General features: G+C 35.2%; 1 long non-coding RNA gene across 2 annotated transcripts; it reads right to left on the reverse strand.

Moving 5' to 3' along the window:
* Nucleotides 1–6593: 6593 nt before the first annotated feature.
* On the reverse strand, nt 6594–8594 carry LOC110639650 (uncharacterized). 2 transcript variants are annotated; one of them, XR_009144186.1, is made up of 3 exons: nt 7835–8554; nt 7596–7751; nt 6594–7157 (listed from the first exon to the last, which is right to left on the reverse strand). It is a non-coding gene; the product is annotated as an uncharacterized LOC110639650 (long non-coding RNA). The 2 variants fall into 2 exon arrangements; XR_009144185.1 differs by having other exon boundaries at nt 6594–7751; nt 7835–8594.
* Nucleotides 8595–19198: the final 10604 nt, after the last annotated feature.

Consider the following 19198-nt stretch of genomic DNA (forward strand, 5'->3'; position numbering starts at 1 on the left):
AACCAATCTCCATAACGCCATATAGAATGGCACCTGCAGAATTAAAAGAGTTGAAAGTACAATTGCAAGAGTTACTTGATAAGGGCTTTATCCGCCCTAGTGTGTCACCTTGGGGAGCGCCAGTATTGTTTGTAAAGAAGAAGGATGGCACTCTCCGGTTATGCATTGATTATCGGCAGTTGAATAAGGTGACAATAAAGAACAGATATCCATTGCCCTGTATTGATGACTTATTTGATCAGTTGAGGGGTGCAGCTGTGTTCTCCAAAATTGACCTGAGATCAGGTTATTATCAGCTGAAAGTACAAGAGCAGAGTATTCCTAAAACTGCCTTCAGAACCCGCTATGGCCATTATGAATTCCTAGTCATGCCATTCGGGTTAACTAATGCTCCGGTTGTTTTTATGGATCTGATGAACACTATCTTCAGACCATACCTCGACCAGTTTGTTGTAGTTTTCATAGATGATATATTGGTCTATTCGAGGAATGCAGAAGAGCATCATAGACATCTGCGGATTGTACTGCAGACTTTGAGAGAGAAACAGCTATATGCCAAATTGTCGAAGTGTGAATTTTGGCTGAAAGAAATATCCTTCTTGGGGCACATAGTATCAGCAGAGGGTATTAAGGTAGATCCAAGTAAGATTGAAGCTGTCCTTAATTGGAAGCCACCCAAAAATGTCACAGAGATTCGCAGTTTTCTGGGTTTAGCTGGATACTACCGTAGATTTGTGAAGGGATTCTCCATGTTGGCATCTCCATTGATCAAGCTGCTTAGAAAAGATGTAAAATTTCAGTGGACGGATAAATGCCAACAGAGTTTTGATGAATTGAAGAAATGTTTGGTGAAGCTCAGTCCGACTTTACCTACTCCAGGTAAAGAATACACAGTATATAGTGATGTTTCTCACAATGGGTTAGGCTGTGTATTGATGCAAGATCGAAATGTCATTGCCTATGCATCACGCTAGCTAAAACCGCATGAGAGGAACTATCCAACACATGATTTGGAGCTTGCAGCTATTGTGTTTGCTCTTAAGATCTGGAGACACTATTTGTATGGGGAAAAATGTTATATCTACACAGATCATAAGAGTTTGAAGTATTTGGGCACCCATAAAGAGCTGAATTTGAGACAGAGGAGATGGTTAGAGTTGATAAAAGACTACGATTGTCTGTTAGACTATCAGCTAGGGAAAGCTAATGTTGTGGCTGACGCCCTAAGTCACAAGACTATGGCAAGTCTACAAGTTACTCCTTTGTCTTTGGTACATGAGTTAAGATCATTGCATGCCAGTTTAGAGATTAATGATTATGGGCAGACAGCAGTTGCATGGCATGTACAGTCAGTGTTGATTGATCGGTCGTAATGGTGCTCGTAATGATCGAAATATCGGTGATGGAAGAAGTCCGACAGGGCAAGAAACCAGAATTCTCAATCAGAGATGATGGTCTACTGCTATACCAAGGCAGAATATGTGTTCCTAATGATGTTGAATTGAGGAAGATCATTTTGAAAGAAGCACATGAGTCTCCTTTTTCCATGCACCCTGGTGGCACAAAAATGTATAGAGGGCTAAAGGAGTATTACTGGTGGATGGGTATAAAAAGAGATGTGGCAGAATTTGTATCCAAATGCCTAACTTGTCAACAAGTAAAGGCAGAGCATCAAGTACCTACTGGGTTGTTACATCCACTACCAGTACCAGAATGGAAATGGGAAAGAATAACGATGGATTTTGTGATGGGACTTCCGAGGACACCGAAGAGTCATGATGCAGTATGGGTCATTGTCGACAGACTAACTAAGTCTGCTCATTTTCTGCCAGTCCGGATGGATTATAGTTTGGAAAGATTGGCCAAGTTATACATCGATGAGATTGTAAGACTGCATGGAGTGCCAGTATCCATCGTGTCAGACAGAGATCCTAGGTTCACTTCTAGATTCTGGGGTAGTCTTCAGAGAGCCCTAGGAACTAGATTGAACTTCAGTACTGCATTCCATCCACAGACAGATGGCCAGTCTGAAAGGGTAATTCAGATCTTGGAGGACATGCTACGGGCTTGTGTGATTGAGTTTGAGGGTAGTTGGGATACACACTTGCCTTTGATTGAGTTTGCTTCCAACAACAGCTACCAATCAAGCATTGGGATGCCTCCATATGAAGCTTTGTATGGAAGAAAATGTAGAACCCCGTTATGTTGGGATGACGTGGGTGAAAGAAAGATGATTGGACCCAAAATTGTTCAGCAAACTGAGAAGAAGATCAGGGTGATCCGAGATCGACTTAAGACTGCATCGGACCGTCAGAAGTCCTATATTGATTTGAAAAGAAGGGATATCGAGTATGCAGTGGGTGAAAAAGTATTCCTCAAGGTTTCTCCTTGGAAGAGAATTATGAGATTCGGCAGAAAGGGGAAACTGAGTCCTCGTTTCATTGGGCCATATGAGGTTCTAGAAAGAGTGGGTCCTTTGGCATATCGGTTGGCACTACCTCCACAGTTGGAAAAGATACATAATGTCTTCCATGTGTCTATGTTGAGGAGGTATCGATCAGACCCATCTCATGTACTACCAGTAGAGGAAATTGAAGTAAATCCAGACCTCACATATGAAGAAGAACCCATAGAGATTCTGGCTTATGAGGTGAAGCGACTCTGAAACAAGCGGATACCGTTGGTAAAAGTCTTTGTGGAACCATCATTCGGGCCAGAGGCTACTTGGGAATGAGAGGAGGACATGAGGAGACAGCACCCACAAAGCTCGTAGATTGATACTGTAAAATTTCGAGACGAAATTTATTTTAAGGGGGGGAGAATTGTAACACCCCGTTTGCATAGCCTGGTAGATTTTACTGTTCCGATGACCGGTATCGGTCCGGATAATTAAAGAGATTAGAACCACACTTAAGACAATTAGAGAAGTCATAAACACAAATAATGAGTAATGTTCAAGTAGTTAAGTATAAATAAGAAAAACAGAACATAAGAAGTTAAACGAGCCGAGAGTCACAGAGATGGGTGACCTCCTCGGGAACGACTGCGAAGTCGTTTTAAACTCAAATTTCGAACCGTAAAAAGTGACGCTGCGGTCCTTAGGACCCTTATGGACACAGTGGAGAAGAGAAAATCACGAAAAAGAACTGTTAAGCCAGTCAAATAATTAGGTCAGGGAGCCGAAAGAAAAATGAAATTATTTGCAAACCGGGATGAACCGGCGAGGGGCAATTTGGTCAATTGACCTCGAGAGCTGACTCCTGACCTAACTGTCAAATAAAATCGGAAAAAAGAAAATTTCGGAATCGAGAATTAAATTAAGGAATGAATAGAAAAATAGAAAAAAAAAGAGAAAAATGAAAAAATAAAAAGGTAATGACATCATGCATGACCTCATAAAATAAATCAATTAAATTATTTATTAAATTAGATTTTTATGGTCTTCCATAGCAAAATAAATAAAAGAAAACAAAAGAAAAAAAAATTAGAAAAATCACTCTTCTTTTCCCTTGGTTGCCGCCTCACCATCTCCACACTTCCTCCATGAAAATTCTCTATTAAAGCTTGCATTTAAGCTTTAATTCCTCCACTCAACCTTAATAAATCCCCTAAAAACTTCACTAGACCTTGCAATCTCAACTTAAGAACAAGAAAGAAAGAAGAAAGGAGGAGAGAAATTGAAGAATTGTCATTATAGTTGAGGTTAGTTTGTTAACTTGTCATTTTTCCATTTTAAATGCATATGTGATGGTTGAAATGAGCTTAGAATTAATGAAATGAAATGAAAATATGGGGGAAGGACCATTATTGAATTTTCGGCCAGCTTGAAGGGGCCCATGATTTGCATGAATTTAATGGGTTTGAATGAGTTATGGACCTCCTTTAGTTGAAGGATTATAGTAGGGAACTTTGAAATTACTAATGGTAATTAAGTAGTGAGATTAGGGTTTGGAGGCCTAGGGTTTTGAGGCAAATTTTGGAGAAATGCATAAATGATGACTTTGACCTATTGTGAAGTGAAAAATGGTCAATAATGACCAAAGGAGATGTGTGGGAATTGTTAGAATGAAAGTCAAATTCGTAGGGCAGCATGACCAAGCCAACTTTGAAGGACCAAAATGGAAATTTTACAAGTCCAATTGATATGCCACGAATTGGGGATGAAAATAGACATAAAATGACACAATTTTCGTTAAGTAACCATGCCTAAAAACTGACCAAAACCTAGTGAACCAATTGACCAAAGTTGGTTAAGAGCGATCACATCAGACAACTGACCAAATGAACAGTAATTGTTCATTGGGTCATAACTCGAGCTAGGAAGGTCAAAATGACCTGAAATTTTACCAGTAATTAGATAAGATATAGATATAAAACTTTCATGAAGAATACCAACTCAAATTATGCCATTAACCTAATCAAATGATTGAGCAAAGTTGAGTTACTGAACCTGCAAAACTGCAGATTTCCATTTGAACAGTAAAGTTCCAATGGCTATAACTCTCTCTAGAAAACTCCGATTTAGGCGATTCTTGAACCGATGGAAACCTAAGACATAGTAGAACATTTCGTATGAAGGAAATTAGACCAAATTATGGACTTAACTTGGTCAAATTATTGAATGAATTTGGATAAAAAATCTACCAGAACCTAATTGCAGCATGAACAGTGCACGTGAATAGTAACTGTATTTTGGCTATAACTTGAGCTACAAAACTCCAATTGGGGTGATTCAAAAAGGAAAATAAACTTAAGACAATGGGGAACATTTTCTATGAAGAAAGTTTTGCCAAATTCCAACAATAAAGTGACCAATGGAACAGTGCAACTTAGGACTCCAAAATTGAAATTTACCAAATTTGCCTAAAAGACTTAGGATTTGAGTAAACAACCAAAACCAACAAGTTTAGTGACCAAAATGTGGTATGTGGGTGAAGTTGGAGTTCCCATACCTATTAAGCCTTAGAAAGTCAATTATTTGACTTGAATAGTGTAGTGAATAGTAACCCAAAACACAAAAATTTCGAGAACGTCGAATTTAATACGTTAGAACTAGGTAAATGTGAAGCTAAATTTATTTTGGGATTTATGTTAAGTTCTAGTACTGAAACATTGTAAAATTGTGTGTTTCAGTTGAAAAGAATATCGGGAAGGAACCTGAGGAACCGAGTCGAGGCTAAGGGACGACTCGCTTGAGGTTTGTGCACAACATCTCCATGCTTTAAAATTCATTGATAAAGTGAACGAAATATGTATTTTACTTGTGCTTTGGAATTGTTGAAAGTTCAATTGTGACATTATTTATGATTTTTTGATTTAAACTGTGAAAGTTATTGTGTATATTTGAAATGACAATTTTTAGCAAATTGTTAAGATAAGTTTTGAAATCACAGTGTCATGACCATATATTTGAACACCTCACTAGCACAACTAGTGGGGGTAATTAGTTTCGAATTTTAATTCCTTCTCTGGAGAAGTGTTGAGGTGTGCCAGTAGAAGAGGATGTGAATGGATATCCATATATTTGAGCTAGCTAGCCTTGTGATGTGATTTCTCTTTAGCCTCTGGCTATTGAGATTCTATTTGTTTCGAATGGCATGATCTAACTGTGGGTTTTATGAAATGTGTTTTGATACTTTGAAATGAACTTGGTTTGCATTTAAAATCTCACAATGCATGATTTGTACTTAATTCTCATGTTCAGCCAAATTTTTGAATAAATGTGATTTAAGTTTTGCATAAAGATTATTTTAGTATGTTGTGCACCACTGAGTCCTAGTACTCAGCGATAGCTTTATTCTTTGTCGTAGATACAGACGAGAGGAGCAATGGTCGAGTGCTAAAGATTGAGGATCATTCAGCCTAAAGTTTTTGGGTATAATTTATACCCTAATTATAAATATTTCTTTTGATGTATATATTGCACATAAATGTATGGACATGTAAAAATGGGTCTTGAGCAGTTGTATAAAATTTGTATAAAGTGGTAATATATATTGTAGTTTGAAATTCTCTTAATGTAAATTTTGTAATTATCTATTCAAATTGTTTTGTTTCTAATGAAATATGAATGGAACTATTTTATTTAATTTGAATGAAATGGATTGTTAGTATTTTGATGATCATTGGATACTGGGTTTTGAAATTGAAAGTTGATAAATATGTTGAGGAATTGTTTGAGATTGAGTTTGAAATTGAAGCAGTTGTTGAGAAAATTTTTAGAAGTGCTTTTTACAGGTATTTGAATAACTGTTTTCTCAAAATACAGAGGGAACTCTGTTAAAATTTTTATAAAATTTGCGGAAAAATAAAATGGGCTAAAATTTCCAACTAGCTTTCAACTTAATTACATGTTTAAAATACTTATTAGAAATGCTCAGCACTTATCAAAAATAAGAAAATTGTTTTAAAATCCCTTTTAGGGTACTTACTGAGTTATCGGTAAGTGAAGTTCGGTAGTTCATTAGGTATTCTACGGGATCATGTTATGCCTTACAGAGGGGTAAGGTGTGACAGTTTTTAACTCGCCCGACCTGTAAACACAATATATAATAAATTGGGGAGCTTAGCTCACCATCTACATGCTCATAATATCAAAAGTCCAATGCGAGCTCAGCTCCCTCATCCCATCCAGTCATACATACAGTTAATAATTTTATAGGTACAATATAACTTTTATAATACAGGCTCAAAATAAAAATAAGTACTTCTAACACATGCAGAGTCTAAAATTTAACTCGATTGTACAAAATATATTAAATACTATCAATTGACCTGTGAAGAAGAAGAACAGGTTAGCCACAACAAATAATCCTTCTGTAGCCTAGAAAAATAGATGAACAGGAGTGAGCGTTCGACTCAGATAGTAAAATACCAATTTTAAGTACAATTTTTATAGCTATCTAAAGCTAATGCACCCTGTAGAATGAAATGCAACATCATCATAATTTTCATACAATTTACATCATAACAGCAAAAAGGCAATTTGGAGTACTCACACACCCAACACTGTTAAGCAATACATATATGGGAGTTGATGCATGGGCATGCTTGAACATATAATAATATCGAAATTACAATTAAATTAATATTTTACTCACAATACACCAAAGGCTATCGCGGCTGTTGGGTAGGAGAAAATAGCTGTCCTCAATCACCTAGATAATTATATTATGGATTTATTAGCATTAATTCAGAATAAGACTCTAAAGAGACAATAGACAGTCTAATTCATGCCGAAAATCTGGCAGAGTTTTCCCTATACTTGAGACTTACCCAACCTGCAAAACGGTTCAAATAGCACTTCTAAACTCAACCCATATCTCATCATCATTATATGGCCCCTCCTGGGCCCTCCAAACCAAGCAATAATCACAACATCAGACAACTCAATTACAATATTTTAAAACTAACATTTCTCAAAAACTATCCAAATTGACTTTAAAAATTCTATAAACTTGTTCCGCAGTCTTTAACAATATTATGAGGCTATTGCAAAAAAAGAATCATAATTTTCTGATCATCCACGAATAATTTATAAATTTTATTTTAAATCAGTATTAGCCGAAAATGAGCAATTTCGTGTTCGAGTTTACCTATGTTAAATCGGACAACTGAAATGCGTCTAGAACATCTGAAAATGCTAGGTTTGACTATAATATCTACTACGTTTTGAGACGAGCTGCCGAGCAGCCAAATCTGGCTGAAAATGCAGTACCGGCGCTACTGAGCTATCCTCGATCCGATTGCATCTAAATTAATTCTAAATTTTGTTAATAATTATCACAAAATTATTTTTAAATTTTTGAGAATCGAAAGAGTGCGAAAATCTTACCAAGCGATTTGAACCGTCCGATTATCGCCTTTTTCAAACGGTATCCGATCGGAGCAGGACCAGTCCTATCTCGAATATTTCGCCATTCTGAGTCCATCAGTTGTCTCGAATTTTTGATCTGACGGTCGAATTGCCGGGAAAATGGCCGGAAAGTTCACTACCTCAACTTTCTCTCTCCTCTTTCTCTTAATCTCGTCGGAACTCCATGGAACCAAGTCCTAACTGCCGATTTGGGTAGCTGGGGTCATTAGGAGTCACTTCCCGTTAGTCCTATGGTGACTGGTGACCATGAACGCCGGCGAGGGGTCTTGAAACTTACGGCATGGGTTTCTCTTCCACACCCTTAATCCACACGATTTGCTCCTTTGCACCATTTTCCTTCACCACCATGGTCCCTCGAGTTGGTCTTACACCAAAGGGCTGCTGGGATTGAAAATTTGTTAAAGTGGTGAAGCTTGTCATCAAAAACAATGGAGGAAAGTTTTTGGTTGGGAAATACTGGAACGTGAGCTATGGGTAAGAGAAGGACAAAACATGATTGGTCCATTGTAATCTTATATATATATATATATATATATATTTTACACGCTGCACATGCCAAAATGTTTGGTGGATATGTATTAAACAGGAAACCTTACCTAACTTTGAAATAAATAATACTTAATATAATTATAATTTATAATAAAATTTTAATAGAATAATTTAATTAATTATACCTATTAAACTTTATTATAAATTATAATTGTTGATTAAATTAAAACTCAACATATTTTAAAATAACAAAGACTAATACTGTTATTTAATATTTTATTAGCATCAATAAAATAATATACTTTCATAATATTACCCATTAAAAATAGAAACTTAAACTAAATTAGATCAAGAATTTAAATAATCTCTTAAATTAGTAATAATAACATCCAAGTAAAATTAAAAGTATAATAATGTTATTATAATAAATATATAATATTAAACTTTAAAGATAATCATTTAAATTAAAATTGAAGCTTTAAAATAATTTCATAAAAAATATATAAAACAAATAAATATTTATTTATTCTTATTTTTCAAGGTATTACAATCTTCCCCCCTTAAGAAGATTTGTCCCCGAATTTTAAACAAAAAGAGCCAAGGGAAAAAGGTGGTTGTTCATTACTCCTCAAACTCTATATATGCTGTCGAATATGTTCTACTATTCTCTAACTTTGGTGTAGCATCTTAGCCATCATTATCCTCTCGATGTGAAACTCTTACCTCAATTATTCATTGATCATTTTTCTAACATATTAAGTACTCACTATACCTCCACCATGCTTGACTTGATGCCTCATAACTTCAATCAACCTTGGCGTTTACCCCTCTTTCAATGCACCCCAACATGTTTATCGGTGATTTTAGTCCTCATTCCTCCGCTTCAACAATTTCTGCTTTCCAAGGACATAACTTATGTTCCTTATCCTATGGCATCCTATGAGAAGCTTTCCTGTAGCACCTGTCATAGATATCTTATTCAGAATCTTTACTTGTCCTATGACCTCAATGGTCAACACTTGTGCATCTTCTCAATCCTATGATACTTTGAATTTCCAATCTTTGTGTCATTACTAAGGTCCTTAGATCAACTCTTGTCCATCTTATGCAACTAGTTATATAGAGTTTCATTGAAATGCCAAGTGTACCTACACCAGCTATACTTCTTCTGCACTCTGATTTGGTATCCTACAACACTAGCCTTTGTTCCCTTTTATTACCAATTTTTGTGGTGTAAGGATGTGACTCATATTGTCTGTTTTACAACGTCTCATGAAACACCCTTCTGAAACAACTACTTTTGCATGCATCTTACCCAAGATCATTGCTAATTCTATTGACCATGGAAGCTTTAGCTAGATCCTCCCATACTAAAAACATTTTTATCTTCCTAATTCCATGATACTGCAAGTTTCTAACTTACTTTGTGTCACCAAAAAGTTCCTTGTAACAATTCCTACCTATCTTAAGTAATTAGTTGTGTAGAGTTCTACCCAGTCAACACTACTTATCATAGCTTGCTCATTTCTTGAAAAGAGAGTTCCCTGATTTCTACTTGAAACTTCTTACTATCTGATGTGCTTTTGGACATATTGGTACTTAAATTGAGGCTCCATTATTCATTTGTTCTACCATCTCACCATAACTTGTTTTAAACATCTCTTAGTGTGTCCCTAGCATACCTGTTCCTTCTTATTCTCATCATTGTAACCAACTCTACCAAGCTTTTCTCCTATCCTTTAGATCTTATCTACTTCTTTTTTTTCTATTTCTTCTATTGTTGATATCTTTCCAACCTACTATACTTATTCTTTAACTTTTGTTTTCTCTCATTCTTATAATTTTTCCTTCAAGGATGTCCATCCCATCATCAACTTTAACTTTCTTTTTATTTCTTAGTCTTATCTTGATTACTAGTTCCATTACTTCGAGAATTTTAATCTTACGATTGAACCCTACCAGCACATTCTTCACATTATGTAACACTTGTAATTAACCATAGAAAATTATTTTTGTACCCCTTTTTCCCAACTTAACTATCAGAACATTATCATTCCCTACCTCTCTTAGTAGGAAATTATACATCCCGGATGAATAGGAGCCTTAGAAACTATAAGTTTCATCTAAACTAACACGGCTATGGGAAATGTGTACCATGCTTTAATTCTAAACAAGATACTTCACGTGTTCATTCTCCTTAATATAATCACATACACTGCCCACAACTTTCCAAACTTCAGCCTCAAATTACCCATCAGCAACAATTTTATCTATTGAAACTCATCCGTAAATAGTACATCCTCTAGCCCATAGTTTAAAATGGTTGCAAGCCTTGGTAGCTAACTCCATTTGACTCCTGTCACTATTTTAATCGTCCTTTCATACTTAATATTAGGTATGCACTCACCGTCATTCTCCTATCAGGAGATTGTGTATGAATTGGTACCTACCAAACTCTCAAATAACTAGGTCTCCTTGACTGAGTTTCTGTTCCTTATATAACGCTCTAGAATCAAAAGCACAAGTTAAACTTGAAGAGAAAGAAAAATATCCTCTTACACTCAACTACGCTCGATTGTCCATATAATAACATTTAACCTATGTTTCTTGGTCTTTCTCTTCAAACTTCATCATCTCCTAGCACAATTGTGCTCTACCAATAAGGTATCATCTGCATGAACCCTTTACTGTACCATTGTCCTTCCTGACATAATACTTTACAATTTATTAACTTTACTTATACTCGATTTATGATATATACCTATCATTATTTATATTGTGCTCTTAACTTTTGTTGAATCCTGAAAGATTTCTCTCACTAATAGATTTTTTCGGGACTAAATATGGTCATTAATTTGATCCTTGAATTCTCTAGTGATTTATAACCACCTATACTTATTTTTTTTTTTTTATTCTACCCTTACTGTTGTTCTATCATTATTGCTTCACTGCAAAGTGATTCTGTTGATCACACTAAATACGTATGCCTGACATTCATAACGAACCTCTAACTATCTTCTCACTCTCAAAAGCCTAACCTACAGCCTATGTGTCATTATTTATTATTCTTTCCTTTCATCATACCTATTTGATCCATTAGATTGACTTTTATTCAACTTACTACTTACTAACTTCTTTTCTCTACCTGATTAGATAATTCATAATACCATTGCACACCTTCTAGCTTTTGCTCATTATTATTGTATTCCTCGCCTAATCTTCTTGATACTGTTAACGAGTTAAAGGAATCTTGCCCCATTGTTATCCACTTCACTTTAGGAATAGGGAATAAATAGAGTATGATCAAATCATGCAACTCCAAGCTTTATATTCTAGCCCCTGGCACTATCTCAACTACATCATGCTATGAGTATCACATTACTAGATTCCATACCTCCATCACTATTCTCACTAATGTGGTCCCATTTTGGGTTCTCCATCCTTGTCATTCACCTTGCCAAGAATAACGCTTAGCCTACCCTATATCTTAACCTTATTCCTTTTATTCTACACCCTTCAGGTTGTCCTTTCATTTATTTCCTTTGTCTTACCCAAAATAGAACTTGACTATTCTATCCCTGGTTCCATTCTTCTTCCTAACATGACAGCTGTACTTGCTAACTGTATCTTTCAGAGTCTCTACCAGGTTATCACATATCTGTGCTACTCAGATTTGGTCCTTTAACCACTCTAGCTAGTATTTCCATTGGCATTTAGATTATGTTGTATCTGCAATCAATTGTCCAAATTTTCATTCTACATTTTCTCTATCTACTGGCCTTCTGTGATTTATCTTCACTAATTTATTACTCTTAATACTATTATAATTAGATTATACTACTGTTTTGAACAATATGAAGTCAGAAAGGAACTCAGGAAATTGCAGTCATACATTTATTGTGTGATCTATATTCTTATCCTTTAGCCTACATAATACCCTTACTACCTTGAGAACTGATTCTGCAAAAATTTTATTTATTTAATTTTTTTCCATGTTTACTCAATTAGCCAAAACTTAAGATACTGGGCACCCAAACCCATCATTCAATTCAAAGGCTTTACATCCATCATGATCTGATCATTTATGGTTCATATAATGGAACTTGTATCCTCTCCAGAACACCTGAGCTAACAACTCTCTATCTCACGCAATAGTCCCATCTGGGACATTATTCCATAAGTCATCATTATCAGTAATAACTTTCTATCCCTTCTAAAAAGATAGGATTATACCTTAACTTACTGCAACAAAGGTACTACATTTACCATCTTACCAAAACCATGTTAAATTAATGATTCTCTTATCATATCATAGCTTTGTAAATCATCAATTCATAGTTTTGACCTTTTCTAGGTAGTAGGGTTGTACTTTACACCTTACTGATACACACAAAGTATACTATTCTCACTAAGCTATAAGCAAAACGTCTGTCGTACTACAAAAACCATCCAAAATCCATACCGAAGACCAGATGGTCTCACTCTATAGATGTCACTTTTACTTTGCAATTAATCCACAACCTTTGGTCTGATGGCAACTCTTGATGTAACTCTAGCTCATGCTAGGGTAATCGAGTCACTGACTCTAGTTATCACCCAACTGTGACCTTTCAATATTCTAACTCTAGACTCTTAACCAAGAGTTGCCAACTCCTCTGCAGATATAGAACTCTGTTCTGGCATTACTGTACAAAAATAGAGGCCATCCGCAAACACCCACATTATGAAGCACCACGGGGATGCACGTAGCTCTACACAATAATCTTATGTCGGTACTGTAATCTGCAGCTTACAACACAAATATCGAGAACATTGCATAGTTACTACGGTACATCCCACATACTAGATTTCTCGAATATCTTATCTCTCTTGAACTCACTAATACTATACACTTACTTTGACGGGGTTATCCATTAATGACTACTAGCAGTGGTATCCTCGCTCCCATCTAAAGCAACTATATTGCCAAAAATTACCTTTATGTGCTCGTGTCTTACACCATATAGGCACGACACTTAAACCCATACTGACAGAAACATAGCATTTCTTAGAGTACGCATCCTCATGACAAACCTCAATATGTCTGCTAACTCTATTTCACATTTCTATGTACTCCACGAAAATCAAGTCACAAACTGAGGCACTTTTATATTTCCTGAGGTATAACGCAGAATCTAGAAATAAAGAATTACAGAAAAAGACAAAATAGAATCTTATACTCCGCATGTAACATCCTAACAAGACTCCTTTTACACTCCCAAGTATATTCTTTCCCATGAATCTGGAGCCTAAGCTTTGACACCACATTTGTCATGACCCAACCTATGGGCTAGACCGACACTAGGACCTGGGCCAGCCTAAAGCCCCCGAGGCCTATAGTAAGCCTAACTATTCTTCAACCCAATCCTAAGGCCCATTTGGGCCTAATTTCAAGAATTTAACCGGACAGAGTCTGACCATAAAATGGACCGTTCAACGGGGAGTTTTTAACTTGCCCGACCTGTAAACGCAATATATAATAAATTGGGGAGCTCAGCTCACCCTCTACATGCTCATAATATCAAAAGTCCAATGAGAGCTTAGCTCCCTCATCCCATCCAGTCATATATATAGTTAATAATTTTACAAGTTCAACATAACTTTTATAATACAGGCCCAAAATAAAAATAAGTACTTTTAACACATGCAGAGTCTAAAATTTAACTCGATTGCACAAAATACCTTAAATACTATCAATGGACCTATGAAGAAGAAGAACGGATTAGCCACAATAAATAATCCTCCTATAGCCTGGAAAAATAGATGAACAGGAGTGAGTGTTCGACTCAGAGAGTAAAATATCAATTTTAAGTACAATTTCTATAGCTATCTAAAGCTAATGCACCCTATGGAATGAAATGCAACATATGGAATGAAATGCAACATCATCATAATTTTCATACAATTTACATTATAACAGCAAAGAGACAATTTGGAGCACTCACACACCCAACATTGTCAAGCAATACATATAAGGGAGCTGATCCCCTATACAACCCTCTTAATCTAACATCTGCCAGTGAGTGTCTCTCAAGCCAGACTTTCGCTTAATAAACCAAATGCGGGTTCCCAGCGAGTGTCTCTCAAGCCGTGTCTACCCCGAAGGACTGGGTCCTAGTGAGTGTCTCTCAAGCCGTGTCTACCCGCCCTGTCCATATCCAATACCATACCACACACACGCCAACGCACACACACTGCTCCAAATTACCACAAACAATATCCATGGCACTTCAACAATTATGAATGCAATATAAAATGTGCCTAGTGTTTAACTACATAGATACATATTTATAAGTGATGCATGGGCATGCTTGAACATATAATAATATCAAAATTATAATTAAAATTAATATTTTACTCATAGTACACCAAAGGCTATCGCGGCTGTTGGGTAGGAGAAAATAGCTGTCCTCAATCACCTAGATAATTATATTATGGATTTATTAGAACTAATTCAGAATAAGACTCTAAAGAGACAATAGATAGGCTAATTCATATCGAAAATCCAACAGAGTTTTCCCTATACCTGGGACCTACCCAACCTGCAACACAGTTCAAATAACACTTCTAAACTCAACCCATATCTCATCATCATTATATGGCCTCTCCTAGGCCCTCCAAACTAGGCAATAATCATAACATCAGACAACTCAATTATAAGATTTTAAAACTAACATTTTTCAAAAACTATCCAAATTAACTTTAAAAATTCTATAAACTTGTCTCGCAGTCCTTAATAATATTATAAGGCTATTGCAAAAAAAGAATCATAATTTTCTGATCATCCACAAATAATTTATAAATTTTATTTTAAATCAGTATTAGCCGAAAATGAGCTATTTAGAGTTCGGGTTTACCTATACCAAATCTGACACGTGGAACGCGTTCAGAACATCTGAAAATGCTAGGTTTGACTATAATATCGACTACGTTCTGAGACGGGCTGCCGGGCAGCCAGATTTGACTGAAAATGTGGTCCCGGCGCCAGTGAGCTATCCTTAATCCGATTGCACCTAAATTAATTCCAAATTTTGTTAATAATTATCATAAAATTATTTTTAAATTTTTGGGAATCGAAAAAGTGTGAAAATCTCACCAAGTGATCTGGATCGTTCGATTATCGCCTTTTTCAAACGGTATCCAATCGGAGCGGGACCGATCCTATCTCGAATATTTCGCCGTTCTGAGTCCATCGATGGTCTCGGATTTTTGATCCGACGGTCGGATCGCCGGGAAAATGGCCGGAAAGTTCACTGCCTCAACTTTCTCTCTCCTCTTTCTCTTAATCTCATTGGAACTCCATGGAACCAAGTCCTAACGGCCGATTTGGGTAGCTGGGGTCATTGGGAGTCACTTCCCATTAGTCCTACGGTGACTGGTGACCATGAACGCCAGTGAGGGGTCTTGAAACTTACAGCATGGGTTTCTCTTCCACACCCTTAATCCACACGATTTGCTCCTTTGCACTATTTTCCTTCACCACCATGGTCCCTCGAGTTGGTCTTGCACCAAAGGGCTGCTGGGATTGAAAATTTGTTAAAGTGGTGAAGCTTGTCATCGGAAACAATGGAGGAAAGTTTTTGGTTGGGAAATACTGGAACGCGAGCTATGGGTAAGAGAAGGACAAAACATGATTGGTCCATTGTAATCTTATATATATATATATATATATATATATTTTACACGCTGCACATGCCAAAACGTTTGGTGTATATGTATTAAACAGGAAACCTTACCTAACTTTGAAATAAATAATACTTAATATAATTATAATTTATAATAAAATTTTAATAGAATAATTTAATTAATTATACCTATTAAACTTTATTATAAATTATAATTGTTGATTAAATTAAAACTCAACATATTTTAAAATAACAAAGACTAATACTGTTATTTAATATTTTATTAGCATCAATAAAATAATATACTTTCATAATATTACCCATTAAAAATAGAAACTTAAATTAAATTAGATCAAGAATTTAAATAATCTCTTAAATTAGTAATAATAACATCCAAGTAAAATTAAAAGTATAATAATATTATTATAATAAATATATAATATTAAACTTTAAAGATAATCATTTAAATTAAAATTGAAGCTTTAAAATAATTTCATAAAAAATATATAAAACAAATAAATATTTATTTATTCTTATTTTTCAAGGCATTACAAGAGGTAATTCAACTAGAGTACTCTACATTACCATTAAAGAGAGTTGTTCTCTTCAAGTGTGAATGGTTTGATATAACTCCAAATGTGGGTATTAATTTCTTCAAACACTATAACTTAGTGGACATCAATCACAGAAAAAGATTGAATAAATATGAACCATTCATACTTGCTTCACAAGCTGAATAAGTGGTTTATATCCCTTATCCAAGCTTGAGATGAGACAAGGCCGACTGGTATACAGTGTATAAAGTAAAGCCTAGGGCTACTATCGTCGTGCCTCAGATAAATGTAACAGAGTCAATACCTGACCAAGCATTCCAAAATGATGTTGTACAAGTGTTATAAATTGATACAGAATTTGCATATGAGCATATTGGACCCCTACACGATCCAAGTGGTGAACCACTAAAGCTTGCATCTGTTGAAGAAGAGGAACAACTAGACGAAGAAGTTTTATTTTCATCATTAAAAAGTGAAGAAGAATATGAAGATGAAATTCATGTATATGACAATGATAGTTATATTGAATCAACTATATTGTACTATATTGATAAATTATTGATGTAGTTAATATTTTGTTATACTATTTTGGTAATGCACTTTGATTTACTAATTTGTATATTGTAGTATTCTTAATTATGTTATTGTTTTATTTCTTCTGAACAGTAAATTTGTCATAAAGGAGATGTATATAATAGTTGTGTAGGCCAATATGACAATATTTTTATTGCAGGTTATGTTGTTGAAATTTGGGAAAATTCAAATTGGAGAGGAGACTCTACCTAATTTTCAATGGAAAAGAGATTTTTTTGTCTTTTAAATTAATATTTCTTCTTATGTTTATGCGTTGTACAGATATGGTGAGGGGCAGACATGCTATTGGTGTTTCCCAAACACCATCTACTAATGAGGAAGCTGAGCCTTTGATACCTCATTCACAATGGGCAGTCCAAGCTGAGACACCTATGGTTTGCCAAAAGCATACACCTATAAATGGCCAATAGCCTTTAACTGATAGTTTACAGGTTCTCACCCTGAACCAGAATCAGAGATTGATTCAGCAAGGCAAATCTGCCCTAGAGTTTGAGAAGAAAATAAGTAAGTTAAACAAGTAAATTTTACTTAGTTTATAAATGAAATTGATACGTGTGTTAACTCTCCATATCTTATTTTCATGTGCAGGTTTTCTGTAGGATCCGCAGCAACTCAAGTGGTCATGAACTCCTTTAAGCAGCGGAAACACCCTGCAGGTATCATGTGGAAAACTGTTCCAAAAGAAACCAATGACTTTTACTGAGAGGAATTCAAGGTAACATCTATTTAAGTTTTAAAATTATTATTATTTTCCATATTTCAAAATATAGAAATCACTAAAAATATGTATTATTGTTTATTATAGAAAAAATATTGCTGGACTACCGCTAAGGAACCAGGGGTAAAGTGTTACTGGCAAGCAAAGGCTATTGAACAGTATAAGGACATGATATCTAATTTCAAGGTGAAGAGAAAAATGCCCCAATATGTTAGTGAAGAAGCATGTGCTCAATTTGAGCAGCATTAGGAGGACCCTTCTGTCATTCGACGATGTGAGACTGATTCAAGAAACCGTCATGATGCTGTAGATGGTTTAGGGCCGTCCACCCACACAGGTGGATCTATTATTAGTAGTATGCCCTAAAACATATAATTTAGTATGCATCTTGTATATATTTTTATTAATAAAAGGCTTTTCCACTTTTCCGTTTACATAATATATTTATGTGTAATAAAAAAGGTCCATTGATATTTTATTAGAAATATTATTCTTAAGTTGTTAAGAATATGAGTAACATTATTTCTAGCACAAAGTATCATAAATAGGTTCACAATCGAGAATATTTCATAATAAAAACATGACTTATCCAGAAAGATTAAATTCATGTTTGTTCCCAAGTTATTTATATGAGATATAAATAAGATGGAATAGTGAGTCTCATGCCATATGGCAAACATGATAGGTACTTATAAATGATAAGTAGGCCGAATCAGTGACACTTATGACAAGCACATGGAGTTTACTCTTGTCAATATTTTGTAATAAATCATATCAGTGCATATAATCTTTAGACCTGAGATAGCACAGTTATCTTGGATATAGGTAGTTTGAGTTTGATACTGCTTTCATACTTGTACTGTGTATGGGTATATGGGCATGTGTTGGCTCCTACTAGTTATATATGGAGGTAGGTATTGATCAAGATGGAATATGTTCCTCTAAGTAAATAGAGATAAAATCCTATGTTCATTTAATTGTTTTTGATGTTTCAAATTCCTGGTTAGGACAGATAGATTTAATCAGAAAAGAGTTTCTGATGAGAAAATCTTTTTAATCAAGAACTGGAATTAAAAGAGAACATAATATTCATAGCAAATGGAGTTTGACATAAACTATGACTCCAGCTTGAGTTGGGATTTTGTAACAGAAAGATTCTAGTGCATGGTAACATATGATTATAGGTTTATTTAAGGTAAACCTTATTACTAATTGGGTGTCCATGGCATGCTATGCTAGGTATTAACCATGATCTATGAGGTGCATAAAATGATTTAGAGAAATCATTTATGGTAAGAAAGAG

Source organism: Hevea brasiliensis, chromosome 2 (assembly GCF_030052815.1).
Source record: "Hevea brasiliensis isolate MT/VB/25A 57/8 chromosome 2, ASM3005281v1, whole genome shotgun sequence".
NCBI lineage: Eukaryota > Viridiplantae > Streptophyta > Magnoliopsida > Malpighiales > Euphorbiaceae > Hevea > Hevea brasiliensis.